Source organism: Carcharhinus amblyrhynchos, chromosome 6 (genome assembly GCF_965287045.1).
Source record: "Carcharhinus amblyrhynchos chromosome 6, sCarAmb.v2.hapA, whole genome shotgun sequence".
Taxonomy (NCBI): domain Eukaryota; kingdom Metazoa; phylum Chordata; class Chondrichthyes; order Carcharhiniformes; family Carcharhinidae; genus Carcharhinus; species Carcharhinus amblyrhynchos.
Window position 1 is genome coordinate 97466175 of NC_137329.1, and position 15795 is coordinate 97481969.

The following is a 15795-nucleotide window of genomic DNA, read 5'->3' on the forward strand; positions in this document are numbered from 1 at the left end:
CAATACAAGCACATTTTATGATGAGAGACCAATTTCCTGCCGTGAAGAAGGTCAGAAGTCCAAAAGCAGGTACATGACTAAGACTGTTATGAATGGATTAACTGCAACCTTCCACTTTAGACCTAATTTGTATGTGAATTGTTTAATAGTGCTCATCAGGATATATAAAGGGGTTATAGGTGGCACTGAATGTTGGGTGTGTGTATGTGGAGTTGCAAAACAGAATAAAGTGAGCTTGTGAAGAAGCTGGAATTGCATTATCTTTATTACTGGGCTGCAACTGAGAGGGCTTAACAAAGGCAACCTCAAAGGTAATTATTAACATAACAGTAATGTAGCAAGATATATTTACAAATGAGAAAAATATTGTTTTACAAATGTGTGTCAAATTTCATTGTACTGGCTCAGATGTTAGTGAAACTATTACAGAAACATGACCAAATTACGCAAATAATGTTATATGTAAGACGTTGAGCAAGACGAAATTTCCACAGCCTAATGACCTTGCTGCAATGTAAATACTCTTACATAGAATGTTGGGTGGAATCTTACGAGAGTTTGGCAGAATATCTGTTCTGGTGAAAATCTGCTGCAGAACTCTCCAGTTCTGCTGGCCAGGTTTCTCTCCAGGCTTTGTGACTTTAACTGGCTCCACTAAGATTAAGAGCACCCAGATAACTAGAAAAACAATTCATTCCCCCCCGCCTCCAATAGAGGTACCTGGCTTTCGCCACCACATCCCACCCCTTATTCATCTCTGGCAATGGTCAGACCCCATGGTCTGATCACCAGCACTGGCTGCACCTCCCACCCCTCCCCTGGTCATTGTTGGCATTGCCCCCCTCACCCCCTGATCCTCACTGGCATTGCCCACCCTTCTTCCCTGCCCAATCATTGCTGATATTGCTAACCTGTGCTGTGGGCATTGCAAGGGTACTGCCTGGCACTGTTCCTCTTCCCGCTACCCCCCCTTCCCCACCCCTCTGGGGACTAGAGTGACTTTTGTACCCTGGAGGAGTGGGGGGAGAAATCTCCTCAACAGGTCCACATCTGGATGAACTTGTTATAAACCGTGATGACATTGAGATACGAAAATCTATTGGGGAGACAAGATCTAACGAGTAGTGTCTTTAACTAGACTCAAATTTATTTAAATGCATTCAAATCAGGTTATTTTCTAATATGGGCACAAAACTGTTTACATTGTCTGCGGAGGGTGGCAAAAATCGGCTTTCGCAATTCCTGGATTTCGCTGGACCTTGAACCTCCACCAGCGATCTCACTGATGGAGAGTGTAGGCAAGATCCTAGCCATAGTATACAGCAAGTAGTGGATCCACACAGCCAAAGGATTTAGCATCTTATAAAGTGTTGAACTGTTTGAGTTTGGAAGAGACTGAAACTTTGAAGAGTAGATATTGGACGTTTAACGGTAAGTAACTAATTATTCATATTCTACAATTCTCACAATATATTGCATTAAGATGTCCATATACATTGCGCATAAATGGTTCATTAATGAAATGACTGGTTTGCTGTTTCCATGGAAATATAATATCCTAAAATGAGATCTCAAAAACAAATCCTAAAGGCATAGTGATACAAATGAATTGAAATTATTCAATTACTGTTAATCAGTGTTATGTTTGTAAATTGATTAAACTGCAAATGCATTTCATAAAACATTAGTATCCTTAGAATTCTGTATAATCTAAATAAATTAGCCCCATAATAGAGCAAGTTATGAAATTGCAGGAATTGTGTATTTATAGGGGTGGTTCTCCGGCCTCTCAATGCCTTGAGTAGATCGCACTGATCCTGGAGAATACTGTGTGAGCCTAAAGATCGGTTTCACAAATGGCGCCAAACAGTTTGCGATTCTAATGGCGCAACCAGATTGTTCCCAGAAAGGGCACGAGGCCAATATGCATTAGATTGACCAGATTTCAATCTCGTTAGTGAATTGGGCACGCAATCCTCCCCCCTCCTTGAATGTTCTTATCTTTCTGGCAGGAGGTAACACTGGCATGAGTCACTACTGGTCTCCACCAGCGGAGATTTGACACAAATGGTCATGCCAGGGTGTCTGGGGGTGGGGGGCATTAAAGCCCATGAGTGCTCGGGGGCATGGCTGGGCAGTGCCTATTAGACAGTGTCCACCTTGCACACTGGCAGTGCCCACTGGACACTCTGGCAGTGGCTAGGTGGACACCCTAGTAGTGCCAATTGGGCACGACTAATGCGGCAGAGGCAGTGCTGAGTGCTTGGGCATGTGTGGAGGCCATAATGGGGGACTGTGCATTGAGGGGGGGGGGGGGGAGATGGGGGGGTTGCTGACACTGTTGTCATGCAAGGGTGGATCATGAATGCTGTCATGATGAGAGGGCAATGACAGGGGTCAGACAGGGGAACCCATTGGGTGGGACCCGATGCCCCAGTGCTGGCAACTCGTGTGAAGAAGGGGTGCGGGAACATGCTTTCAATGAAGGGGGGCTCAGAATATCCATGGGGGGAGGGAGGGCGACTCCCAGTGCACTGAGATTGGAGAGTCCTTGTGATATGGCGCCTGAGCGCTCCCGGCATGTGTAGCACCCCCACACATCCCCAATACTGACGCAAAACTCCCAACTCTCCATAAAGTGATTGATTGTGGTGTGGCGTGTGCCTGGGAGACTGGTACAGATTATTCCATTATTCTTACCATTATGGCACTTGGAAAATTTCTGGGAGGATTCCACCAATGTCCTTTCATTGCTGTTAGACTCATATAATAGGCTTTTTGTTTATTTTTAAGGTGGGCCTAATGCACTCTCCTGGATCTTATGACTTTTTATTTGATTTGTTGATTTACAACTGTTTGGCAGATCAGGTACTTTGGACAGTTTTTTTCCCTCATTTGGGAAATCCAGAATTGCTTTCAGTTTTAGTTAGAAGCTGTTGGACTTCAGACTGCAAAGGGTATTTTTCTCTCTCTCCCTGGTATTGGAAATTCTGTAGGCTAATTGGAAGCAGTCTTTCTTGCCTCTTAGGAGTGCAAGTTTTGCTGTTTGTGGTTCGTTAGCTAGAGGCAAGCAGTGGCATAATCTCTATGTTGACGTGTGCTGGGAGCTACAAGACTGGGAAGTCAGAGTTTCAATTCTGCATCCAAAGGACTAATTCACAGCAGGTATTGCGAAGCTGTAAGATCCAGTATCATATCAGCATTCTTATTTTCTCTGCTAAACCTGGGACAGGTGTATGCTTGTAAGAACGTTTGTTTGGTTGGAACAATACATTGAGCTGTTATCATCCGAGGGTTCTGAAAGAAATGGCGGAGGTGATAGTGGATGCCTTGGTGGTTATTTTCCAGACGTCGCTGGATTCCGGGGAAGTGCCGGAGGATTGGAAAACGGCTAATGTTACGCCGTTGTTTAAGAAGGGTGCCAGGCAAAAGGCGGGGAATTACAGGCCGGTTAGTTTAATGTCTGTGGTAGGTAAAATGTTAGAATCCGTCATTAAGGAGGAAATTGCGAGGCATCTTGAAGGGAATTGCTTGATAGGGCAGACGCAACACGGTTTCATTAAAGGGAAGTCGTGTCTGACAAATTTACTGGAGTTCTATGAGGATGTGTCTAGGGCGGTGGATAGAGGAGAGCCGGTGGATGTGGTCTTTCTGGATTTTCAGAAGGCGTTTGATAAGGTACCTCACAAGAGGTTACTGCAGAAGGTCAGAGGACATGGAGTTGGGGGTAGGGTGTTAGCGTGGATAGAGGATTGGTTGTCAAATAGGAGGCAGAGAGTGGGGGTCAATGGGTGCTATTCGGATTGGCGGTTGGTGACTAGTGGGGTGCCCCAGGGGTCGGTGCTGGGGCCTCAGCTATTTACCATTTATATAGATGATCTGGAGGAGGGAACCGAGTGTAGGGTGTCGAAATTTGCTGATGACACCGAAATTTGCTGATGACACCAAGATTGGGGGAAAGGCAAATTGTGCGGAGGGTGTGGAGAGTCTGCAGAAGGATCTAGATAGGCTGGGCGAATGGGCCAGGAAATGGCAAATGGAATTTAATGTTGGCAAGTGTGAGGTGGTCCACTTTGGTAGGAAGAATGGTAGGAAGGACTATTACTTACGTGGCGAAAAACTGCAGCAGGCGACGGTGCAGAGGGACCTCGGGGTCCTTGTGCATGAGTCGCAAAAACCCAGCCTGCAGGTGCAGCAGGTGGTCAGGAAGGCGAATGGGATGCTGGCCTTCATAGCGAGGGGGATTGAATATAAAAGTAGGGAGGTCTTGCTGCAGCTGTATAGGGCATTGGTGAGGCCGCAGCTGGAGTACTGTGTGCAGTTTTGGGCGCCGCACCTGCGCAAGGATATTTTGGCCTTGGAGGGAGTGCAGAGGAGGTTTACTAGGCTGATACCGGAGTTGAGGGGGTTGAGCTATGAGGAGAGGCTGAATAAACTAGGCTTGTACTCGTTAGAGTTTAGAAGAATGAGGGGAGATCTCATTGAGACGTATAAGATGATGAATGGGATGGATAGGATAGAGGTGGAAAGACTCTTCCCGCTCAAAAAAGACAGTAGGACTAGGGGGCACAGCCTCAAGATAAAGGGGGGGCGGTTCAGAACGGAGTTGAGGAGGAACTTCTTCACTCAAAGGGTGGTGAATCTCTGGAATTCTCTGCCCGTTGAAGTGGTGGAGGCTGCCTCGCTAAATATTTTTAAGAAGCGGGTTGATGGGTTTTTGATAAGAGAAGGGATTAAGGGTTATGGGGAGAGGGCGGGAAAGTGGAACTGAGCCACGACAGATCAGCCATGATCTTATTGAATGGCGGGGCAGGCTCGAAGGGCCAGATGGCCTACTTCTGCTCCTATTTCTTATGTTCTTATGTTCTTATGATTATCATGACCAGGGTGGCATGGTAGCACAGTGGTTAGCACTGCTGCTTCACAGCTCCAGGGAACTGGGTTCAATTCCCGGCTTGGGTCACTGTCCCAGGCAGTTTGCACATTCTCCACGTGTTTGCATGGATTTGCTCCTGTTTCCTCCCACAGTCCAAAGATTTGTGGGTTGGGTTGATTGGCCATGCTAAAAATTGCCCCTTAGTGTACTGAGATGCATAAGTTAGAGGGATTAGTGGGTAAATATGTAGGGATATGGGGGTAGGGCCTGGGTGGAATTGTGGTTAGTGCAGACTCAATGGGCCAAATGGCCTCTTCCTGCACTGTAGGGTTTTGATGATTCTATGATCGTGTTTTGTTTTATTGTCTGTAATTGGTAAGAGTTCTTGCTAATTTTCTTTTTCTATGTTAACTGTATTCTTAAATAAACTTTGTTTGATAAAATCTCCCCAGTAGGTCATTTGAATTGTACTTGGAGAGAAACATCTTATTCTTACCCATGCTAAATTCAAAGTGCAAAACTTGTGATCTAGATTGACTTAAAAAATCGCTGGCGTTTCTGACCTGGATTACAACAATTACTGAACTGATCACTTTACCAAGTCCTACAACTGATTATTCAGATAACTTTTGTCCCAACAGCCTTATAATTTGCTCTTATCAAGAGCTTAAAATTCCTTTCTTCTTTCTTTTATATATGTATTCTTCTTTTCTTCTGTGTCTGGACCACTGTTGCTAGGCAACTGTAAAGTTTTATATTCCAGAATCACTAAACTTTTAATCCCCTTTTTAATTCATCTCTTTACTTTTAGGGATTGGGAAATCTGATTTTAAAATGTATATAGATGAACCTAAAAGACCTGACCTTTTTAGTCAGGAATTAATCCAGACTCCCAGGCACCAAGGCTAACAAACTGAATAAATGAAACTGAACCACTGCTTAACACACAGATATACTTTAAAATTATACATTGTACACAACATTTTAGAAGAATATTCCTGCACTACATATGCTGTACACCAGTGCCATGCCAAGGAGCTCAAGCACTTTCACCTGAGCTGCCTTCAGAAGTTTCTGAAAAATCAGATGACAGGGCAAAATCCCAGACACTGAGGCGCTCATTTGAGCTGGCATGTCAAACATCTACACTGAAACTGTCACAATGGGGTTGGGGTGGTCACATAGCTGGAATAGCTGACACTAGCCTACTGAAGCAAGTGTTCAATGGAAAGCTTGGGTCTGGGGTTCAATCTCATGGTAGTCAAAGGAAGTGCTGCAAGGAGAATCTGAGTGCTTTATTTCTGAATTTTGATATCAATTCTGAGTTTTGGAAGAAGCTTATTCAGGTTTGCTGAACCTGGAACTAAATAAAAATGATGCCTCCTCCTTTTTGAAGTCCAGTACAAATAGAGACAGGGGAAAACACAGGAGGGCAAAAAGAGGACACGAGATTGTTTTGGCAGATAAGGCAAAGGAGAATCCAAAGAGCTTCTACAAATACATAAAGGGCAAAAGAATAACAAGGGAGAGAGTAGGGCCTCTTAAGGATCAACAAGGTCATCTATGTGCAGATCCACAAGACAGGGTGAGATCCTAAATGAATATTTCTCATTAGTATTTACTGTTGAGAAAAGCATGGATGTCAGGGAACTTGGGGAAATAAAGAGTGATGTCTTGAGAAGTGTACATATTACAGAGAAGGAGGTGCTGGAAGTCTTAACGCGCATCAAGGTAGATAAATCCCTGATGAAATGTATTCCAGGACATTGTGGGAGTTTAGGGAGGAAATTGCACATCCCCTAGCCATGATATTCGAATCATCGATAGTCACGGGTGAGGTGCCTGAAGATTGGAGAGTGGCAAATGCTGTGCCTCCAAAAAGGGCTGCAGGGAAAAGCCTGGGAACTACAGGCCAGTGAGCCTCACATCTGTGGTGAGTAAGTTGTTGAAAGGTATTTTGAGAGACAGGATCTACAGGCACTTAGAGATACAAGGACTAATTAGGGACAGTCAGCATGGCTTTGTGAGTGGAAAATCATGTCTCACAAATTTGACTGAGTTTTTTGAAGGGGTGGCCAAGAAGATAGATGAGGGCAGTCTAGCTGATGTTGTCTACATGGACTTTAGCAAAGCCTTTGATAAGGTACCGCATGGTAGATTGTTGCATAAGGTTAAATCTCATGGGATCCAGGGTGAGGTATCTAAATGGATAAAAAATTGGCTTCTTGACAGAAGCCAGAGGGTGGTTGTAGAGAGTTGTTTTTCAAACTGGAGGCCTGTGACCAGCGGTGTGCCTCAGGGATCAGTGCTGGGTCCACTGTTATTTGTCATTTATATTAATGATTTGGATGAGACTATAGGGGGCATGGTTAGTAAATTTGCAGATGACACCAAGATTGGTGGCATTGTGGACAATGAAGAAAGATATCTCCAATTGCAACGGGAACTTGATCAATTGGGCCAGTGGGCTGACAAATAGCAGATGGAGTTTAATTTAGACAAATGCGAGGTGAGGCATTTGGTAAATTGAATCAAGGCGGGATTTACTCAGTTAATGGTAGGATGTTGGGGAGAGTTACAAAGAACAAAGAGATCTACGAGTACAGGTTCATAGCTCCTTGAAAGTGGAATCACAGGTGGATAGAATGGTGAAGAAGGCATTCGGCATGCTTGGTTTCATCAATCAGAACATAGAATACAGGAGTTGGGATGTCTAGTTGTACAAGACATTGATAAGGCCACACTTGGAATACTGTGTGCAATTCTGGTCGCCCTATTGTGGAAAGGATATTATTAAACTAGAAAGAATGCAGAAAAGGTTTACTAGGATGCTATTGGGACTTGATGGTTTGAGTTAAAAAGAGGCTGAATAGACTGGAACATTTTTTCTCTGGAGCATAGGGGGCTGAGGAGTGACGTTATAGAAGTCTATAAAATAATGAAGGGCATAGATAAGGTAGATAGTCAATATCTTTTCCCAAAGGAGGGGAGTCTAAAACTAGAGGGCATAGATTTATGGTGAGAGGAGCAATTTTTTCACAGAGGGTGGGGAATATCCGGAACAAGCTGCCAGAGGTAGCAGTAGAGACGGGTAAAATTTTGTCTTTGAAAAAGCATTTAGATAGTTACATGGATAAGATGGGTATAGCGGGATATGGGCCAATGCGGGCAATTGGGATTAGCTTAGGGGTTTTTAAAAAAAGGTGGCATGGACAAGTTGAGCCAAAGGGCCTGTTTCCAATATGTAAACCTCTATGACTCAATGAGAAGAAATCCCCAGCCAGCAATTCATCCAAAATTCAATTGTGGGCGGTATCCTTTCCTATTCGCTGCAAAATTTTCATCTGGCCAGTCACCTATATATGCACTGGAACCCTACCAAACCCTATCCCTGAAGAATGTACAAGGAGTTTATATTCACCATGACTCATACCTCCCTTTCGTATACTTACTTTTACTTACACATATTTCACATTGCTGCAAGGCACATACACACGTGTCATAGCTTGCACATACTGCCAGCCAGGTGCATGATCCAAATACATTGCACCACACTGACAAACACTTTCCTCACCTTTTCAGGTCAAGGTGGCCAATAATCAACCATAATCAAAATGCATCATGCAACCATGCATGATGCATTTTGGTAGATCTAATGCAGGGGTGAGTTATACAATAAATGGCAGAACCATCAGGAGTATAGTCACACAGAGGGATCTGGGTGTGCAAGCCCACAAATCCTTAAAGATGGCAACATAGATGGAAAAGGTGGTGAAGAAGGCATATGGCATGCTTGCCTTTATTGGACAGGGCATAGAGTATAAAAGTTGGCATATGATGTCGTACTTATATAAAATGTTGCTTAGGTCACATTTGGAATACTGCGTCCAATTCTGATCGCCACACTGCCAGAAAGACATGGAGGCTTTGGAGAGAGTACAGAAAAGATTTGCCAGGATGTTGCTTGATATGGAGGGTCTTAGCTATGAGGTGAGATTGACTAAACTAGGGCTGTTCTCTAGGGAAAGATGGAGGTTGAGGGGCGACCTAATAGAAGTTTTTAAAATTATGAAGGGCATAGATAGGGTGAACTGTTGGAAGCTTTTTCCCAGGTCGGAAATGACAAACACAAGGGGTCACAAGTTCAAGGTAAGGGGGGCAAGGTTCAATACAGATATTCAGGGCACGTATTTTACACAGAGGGTGGTGGGGGCCTGGAATGCACTACCAAGCAAGGTGGTTGAGGCAGACACATTAGGATCATTTAAGACTTATCTAGATAGCCAAGTGAGCAGACTGGGAATAGAGGGATACAAACGGATAGTCTAGTTAGGAACACATGATCGGTGCAGGCTTGGAGGGCCGAAGGGCCTGTTCCTGTACTGTATTGTTCTTTGTTCTATGATCATATTGAATGGTGGTGCAGGCTCGAAGAGCCGAATCCTTCAGCTTTTTTTATGTTTCTATAATAGATGGTAATAGCAGTTATCTGACTAACTGACAGGGGGGGCGGGGGGGGGAGGGGTTGTAGGGAGAAGGAGGAGGAGGTATGTGCAGCTTCATGCCCTCTCCCCAGGGGCGCGACGGTACTGGGAACAATTGGAGTGGCCATCACTAGGGTTGTGGCCACCAGCATCACTGAAGTCAATGAGGATGATGGCATATTCATGTCTAACGCACCTTCACAAATCGTATCACCCTGTTATGATGTACAAACTGCAAATGGTGTAACTTTGCACCTGTTGCTTCTCCCTACTTCCTTCACCCCAATATTGCCCTTGTACCTTTAAGCTGTCAGATCCCCAAATCTGCCATCTGGCCAGCCAGTGGTGTAGAAAGCTAAATGCCTTTCTGGGAGGAGGAAGAAATAATCACACAATCTGACATGAGAATCATAGAATCCCTATAGTGCAGAAGGAGGATATTCGCCCCCATCAAGTCTGCACCGACCACAATCCCACCCAACCCCTATTCCGATAACCCGGCATTACCCTGCTAATGCCCCTGACACCAGGGTCAATTTTCCATGGCCAATCAACCTATCTTTGGAGTTTGGGAGGAAACCCATACAGACACGGGGAGAATGTGCAAACTCCACACAGAAAGTGACCCGAGGCTGGAATTGAACCCGGGTCCCTGGCGCTGCGAGACATCAATGCCACCATGCTGCCCCATGAACTCATATTCAGTGCAGGCATTGTGAAAATCATAGACGATAGCACAAAGGTGAGACCTGCATACGACGAGTCCCTGGGCAAGAGGGGGTTGCAGGCAGAGAGAGGAAAAGAATAGTACGGATTCCAGCTCCTCGGAATGACAGGTCACACATGAGATCTGATGCAGAGGACTCAGATGAGGAATTCACTGGAGTGGTACAGAGGCTGATGAGTATTGTGCACAGAGCCTGTTGCCATTGCCAGGGAACATGTTCAACTGCACCTATTTAGCAAAGGGAGATAACTAGAGCAGCAAAAGTTCAGATCAGGTTTAAATCGCTACATACTAATCGACAACACAATCTATCTTCTCTGCATGCTTCTGGTGCAATAATGCCCATGCTTGTTATGTTGTATATTCAGTAGATCTCATCAAGAGATTTAAGTCTTGTATGGTTCAACATTAAGTGTTTATTGATATATGTACATGTGTATATGTAGGATATAGGCCAGGCTATGAGCTAACTCCATGCGTGCTTCTACACAGGTCTCTGTCAGCCCACAACTGGCTCTCATCTCAAGTCGTGTGTCTCTCTACATCACACTGTGGGTGGTACTGTTTCCCAATCACACATGAAACCAGATACCCTTATACTTTCCCTTCCCCAGGTCTTTATCCAGTGTATTTACATTGCAATCATGCCATGTAACCATCCTAACCCCTTCTAAAATGTCTGACATCAACTTGGACTGTCTGGAGGGTTATTGTCATTCTAAATTTAATTCCGGTCTCATCCATAGAAATTGCTGGTTTGGGCAAACTTTGTTGATTTAGAGTTTGAGTTGTAATCTGTCTTTCTGGCATTTGGTTCTCTTCTTCTAATTTTCTTGTGTGTAGTGGAAGGTTCACCTCGAGGATAAAGAGAAGGCTCCTCCTGATTGTACCTTCCAGTATATGAATGAAAAAAGACCTTGGCTGGTTATCATCTCACCAGGCAATGGCACCCTCTCTTTCAGGGTCCCTGATGCACATCCTGTCCCCTTTGTATAAGTGTGGCAGGCATCTAGTACAGTAGCTTCTGCGGTAGATTGAAGCCTGGCTTTAATACAGGGCTGTTCTCAACCCTGAATGCTTCAGAAGTCCTTGATTGCCAACCGTGGGATTAGTTTCTTTGGCAGCTGAGTGCAAAGTTCCATGTGCATCAGGAGCTCTGATGTGGCCAATCCACATTGTAGTGGAGTGGATCTGTAAAGAAAAAGTGTCATAGGTAAGTCATTGTTATTTCTCAAAAGAGCTTTTAACGATGTGTGTTCTCTAAGAACTCACTGTTTCATTGTAGATACCATGGTGAAATGGTAAGGTGCTGAAAGCCATAACTGAAGGCAAATTGAGTGAAGCATTCATTTGCGAATTGTGGTCTGTTATTGGACACCAACCAGTCTGGGATGCCGCGTCCTTCAAGGACTTAGTGACTGTCTCTGTGGTTGCCGTGTGTGATTGCTACATCTCAAACCATCAAGATTTTCAAATGATAATATTCCCTCGCCTTGGTACAGAACTATGTGGGGATGAGAAGCTCACTGATCTCACTTGTGCAGTGCACATAATTGGCAGTTTGCAATCATTTCTTCAATGGCCTTTGATATGTCAGAGAATATTATGCTGCAGATTTGACCTGTATGCTCTGCCCTTTATGACGCCCAGATGGCCTTGGTGAATCTTTTGGAGAATCTCAGACTGAAGAAAGATTGGAATGACCAACTGGTTCATTGTGTACCAGCAGATCATCCATCCCGGTGAAATGTTTCCAATGTTCAAACCAAATTTTCATGATGTTGTCACCTGGCCTCTCCTGTGATCACCCTTGTTGACAGTGATCACAAATGCGGGCACATTGCTCACCTCACATCTGCTCCTGGTGGATTTGCTGAAGTTTCCCTGTGGGAGCCAACAGTTGTGTCCTCCCCATATTGGGAGTATGACTCGAGCTCTTCAAGCAGGTTAACTTTGTGTTTCAGGAAGGTCGACTGTGCTTCTGGATAGTGTGTCTGCGGTTGTTTGATGTTTCCCTTGAATATACAGTGTCTTGTACTCAAATGTCATGACAGGTAAGTAGAATGTCTGAATTCTGGGCTGCATCTTTGTAAGCTGCTTCTCATTTAGTAGTGAGACCAATGGTTTATGATTCATTTCAATGGTGGCTTTCGAGCTGATATAGAGAACTTCCTACAAGCCCATCTAACTGTGAGAGTTTTGGTTTTGATAATGACATACCATATCTCCATACATGATAACCCCCTAGATGCCTCATACACTGACCAGTGACATCTATCTAATTGTTCCCAAAGTAAAGCTGCCCCTAGGCCTGTAGATGATGCATTCACTGCTGGAGTAGTGAGCAGGCATGGGTGATAACGAGCCAGGATTTGGGTGAGAGCAGCATGGCTTTGATGAGTGTAAACACTTATTCCTGGTGCACACCCCAGCAGCATGTCTGTCCATCTTTGAGAAGGTGTTGCAGGGATTCTTTGACCTGCACTCCAGGTTGGATAGAAATTTCACCAACTGGTTCTGGGTTGCCCAAGCATCAGACTCTCCCCCTCAGCCTTGCTGTTGGATTCCAAAGGATTGCAAAACCCGACATTTGGCACCAGTTTGGCTGCAAAAGCTACCAGAACACACATGCACAACAAATTGGAGGTCAATTTTTACCATGGCCAGACCATCTAACCAGTGTGTCTTTGGAGTATGGGAGGAAACTGGAGCACCTGGAGGAAACCCATGCAGGCATGGGGAGAATGTACAAACTCCACACAGACAGACATCTGAGGCTGGACACGAACCCAGGTTCCTGAAGTTGTGAGGCAGCACTGCTAACCACTGCGTCACTATGCCACCTCAAAATGCATTACCTCCTCCTTTAAGGTCAAATTCCATTTGCCACTGTTCTGCCCATCTGACCAGCCAATCTATATCATCCTATAATCTAAGGTTTTCCTTCTTGCTATTTACCACTCCATCAATTTTCATGTTATCTATGAATTTAACTGATCATAGTCCCCACACTGACCTCCAAATCATTGATGTACACTACAGACCGCAAGGGACCCAGCACCGATTTCTGCAGTACACCACTGGACACAGGCTTCCAGTCACAAAAACAACCTTTGACAATCACCCTCTGCCTCCTGCCACTAAACTAGTTTTGGATCAATTTGTCAAATTTCCCTGGATCTCATGGGCTCATAGTGTCCCATGTGAGACCTTGCCTGAAGCATCAAGCTTTGAAAATATTGTGCTTTTGGAGAGCTTAGTGACCTCATCCAGTTGTTTCTGTACTTCCTTTATGAAAGGGTCTTGTATTTCCCATGCTTTGAACAGGCAGGGGGTTGGCACCCTCTTTCAGTGTAATACTGTGTGCAGTCCTCAGTCACCCCAATCCAGTGAAGAGTTTGGGAACCCATTTTAAAATTTGGAACAAGACTCTTGCTAGTTGACCTCATCAATTTTCTGAAGAGGATTTATAATGAGGACACTCGATCTGAATGCATGCAGCATTTACAATAAGGTAGATGATTTGATGGCACAAATAGAGCTCAATGGCTCTGATTAAATTGCCATAATAGAGGCATGGTTGCAGGGTGAATGACTGGGAACTGAATATTCAAAGATAGCCATCATTTAGGAAGAAGAGGTGAAAAGGAGGTGGAGTATCGCTGTTAATATGGGACAGATCAATACATTAATTAATGAGATTGTCATGTCAAAGATTTGTCAAGCAGCAACAGTAGGAAGAACTTGAAAAGGCCTGAAAAGTTGAAATCTGCCTAACAACAATTACAATAATTTTAAAAGGCCTCAAAATAGAAAGATGGCCAAAGTAACAGTCAGCATTTCCAGAGGCAGGCGAGCCTCTAAAAGTGATCAGGGCATTCCAAAGGTATGAGAGCATCGAAAGAGGAATTGCTCTCGGAGTAGAAGTAGAATGCTTAGATGACTGCTATAGAAATGTTTAGTTTCCCAAGCAATAACAGTTTACCTAAGTGACTGGGTGATTCAGGGCTGTAGAAAAGCTAAGCTCCACAAAAGGATGGCACGGTAGCACAGTGGTTAGCACTGCTGCTTCAAGATCCAGGGACCTGGGTTCGATTCCCGGCTCGGGTCACTGTCTGTGTGGGGAGTTTGCACATTCTCCTCGTGTCTGCGAGGGTTTCCTCCTGGTGCTCCCATAGTCCAAAGATGTGCAGGTTAGGTTGATCGGCCATGCTAAAATTGCCCCTTGGTGTCCTGAGATGCACAAGTTAGAGGGATTAGCTGGTAAATATGTAGGGTTATGGGGATAGGGATTGTGGTCAGTACAGACTCGATGGGTCAAATGGCCTCCTTCTTCACTGCAGGATTTCTATAATTCTATGAAAGAATTTGAGGTATGTAGATAGCTGAATCTTGAGTTTGAAATAACAAAAGGGGAAACAGTATAACTGTTACCCGCATCCCACCCCCCCACCACTCTCCTCAGAAGCAGAGAGGCTAGTCCACACCTCACAGCCAAAATCCAATCTGTAACTTATAACCAGGAGGCCAGGATTCACTTCACAGCCAAGGAGTCCTGTAACATCTATTCCTTCTCAGAGATGCTGTAGAATTGCATCTAAGGCTTAGAAGCCACAGCATTGCAGGAAACCTTCATAACGGCAGTTTAATAATCTTTGCTGGACCAGAAAAAAACATTTCCCAGACTTGATCATCAGCCCTGTATTGTGTGGTAATGATAAGCTGGACTTGACTTACAATTTATTCAACTTGGATGTTGTCTGGGGAATGGAGGCCTTAGTAAATTCAGGGATCATAAGATATATTTTGGACAAGGGGTAATTTCTACACAAACTATGTGTTAAATTATTCATACACTAAGTGTCTTAAGCGTATTGTAATCTTTTCCGTTGTGTATTTTTCTTCTAAGTTAATAAATATTCGTTGATAAGTATTTAAACTGATGGTTGGACTGGTTCCTGACTGGGGTTTTACATGACCCCTCACAATATTGCAACAAAACTACACACCACCACAATCTGGTGTTTCAAGTTGGGACAGACTTGTAGGTAACACCCTCATGGTTTGTGACGATTAGACTGAAGAATCAAGATGTAGAGTCAATTTGGAGCTAAGAAATATGAAGGGGCAGTAAACATTGGTGGGGATCATTTATTGGCCACCAAACAGTAGTGGCAACATTGGACACTGTATAAATCGGGAAATTAGAACTACATGCGATGTGGGAAAATACAATAGTAATGGATGGCATCAATTTACATAAAGATTGGGTAACATCACTAGCACCAATGCTGTGTGTGATGAATTCCTGCAGTGTGCGTGAGATGGTTTCTGAAGTGGGACATTGAAGAACCAGCTAGAAATTGGGCTATTTTAGACTTAATGTTCTGTAATGAGAAAGGGCTGTTAGATAACCTTGCTGTAAAGGAGCCTTTAGAAAATGGTGACAAAAGCAGATTGCAATTTTCACACACTGAATCAATTTTTGGGAGAGCTGTGAGTTTCGCCCCAGTTTTGAGAGGGTGGGGCCTAAACATACTGCTAAACCCAGTTTCACAGAGATCGGCACTGTTTTTACAGGCCGCACTAATCTCAAATTAAAATTGAGGACTCCCCTCCCACATCCCACAGCCCTCGGGAACACCTCCCTCTCCCCATTGAAGGGATGTTTACCCATTCCACTCCCCAACACAGATCATCGGCACTGG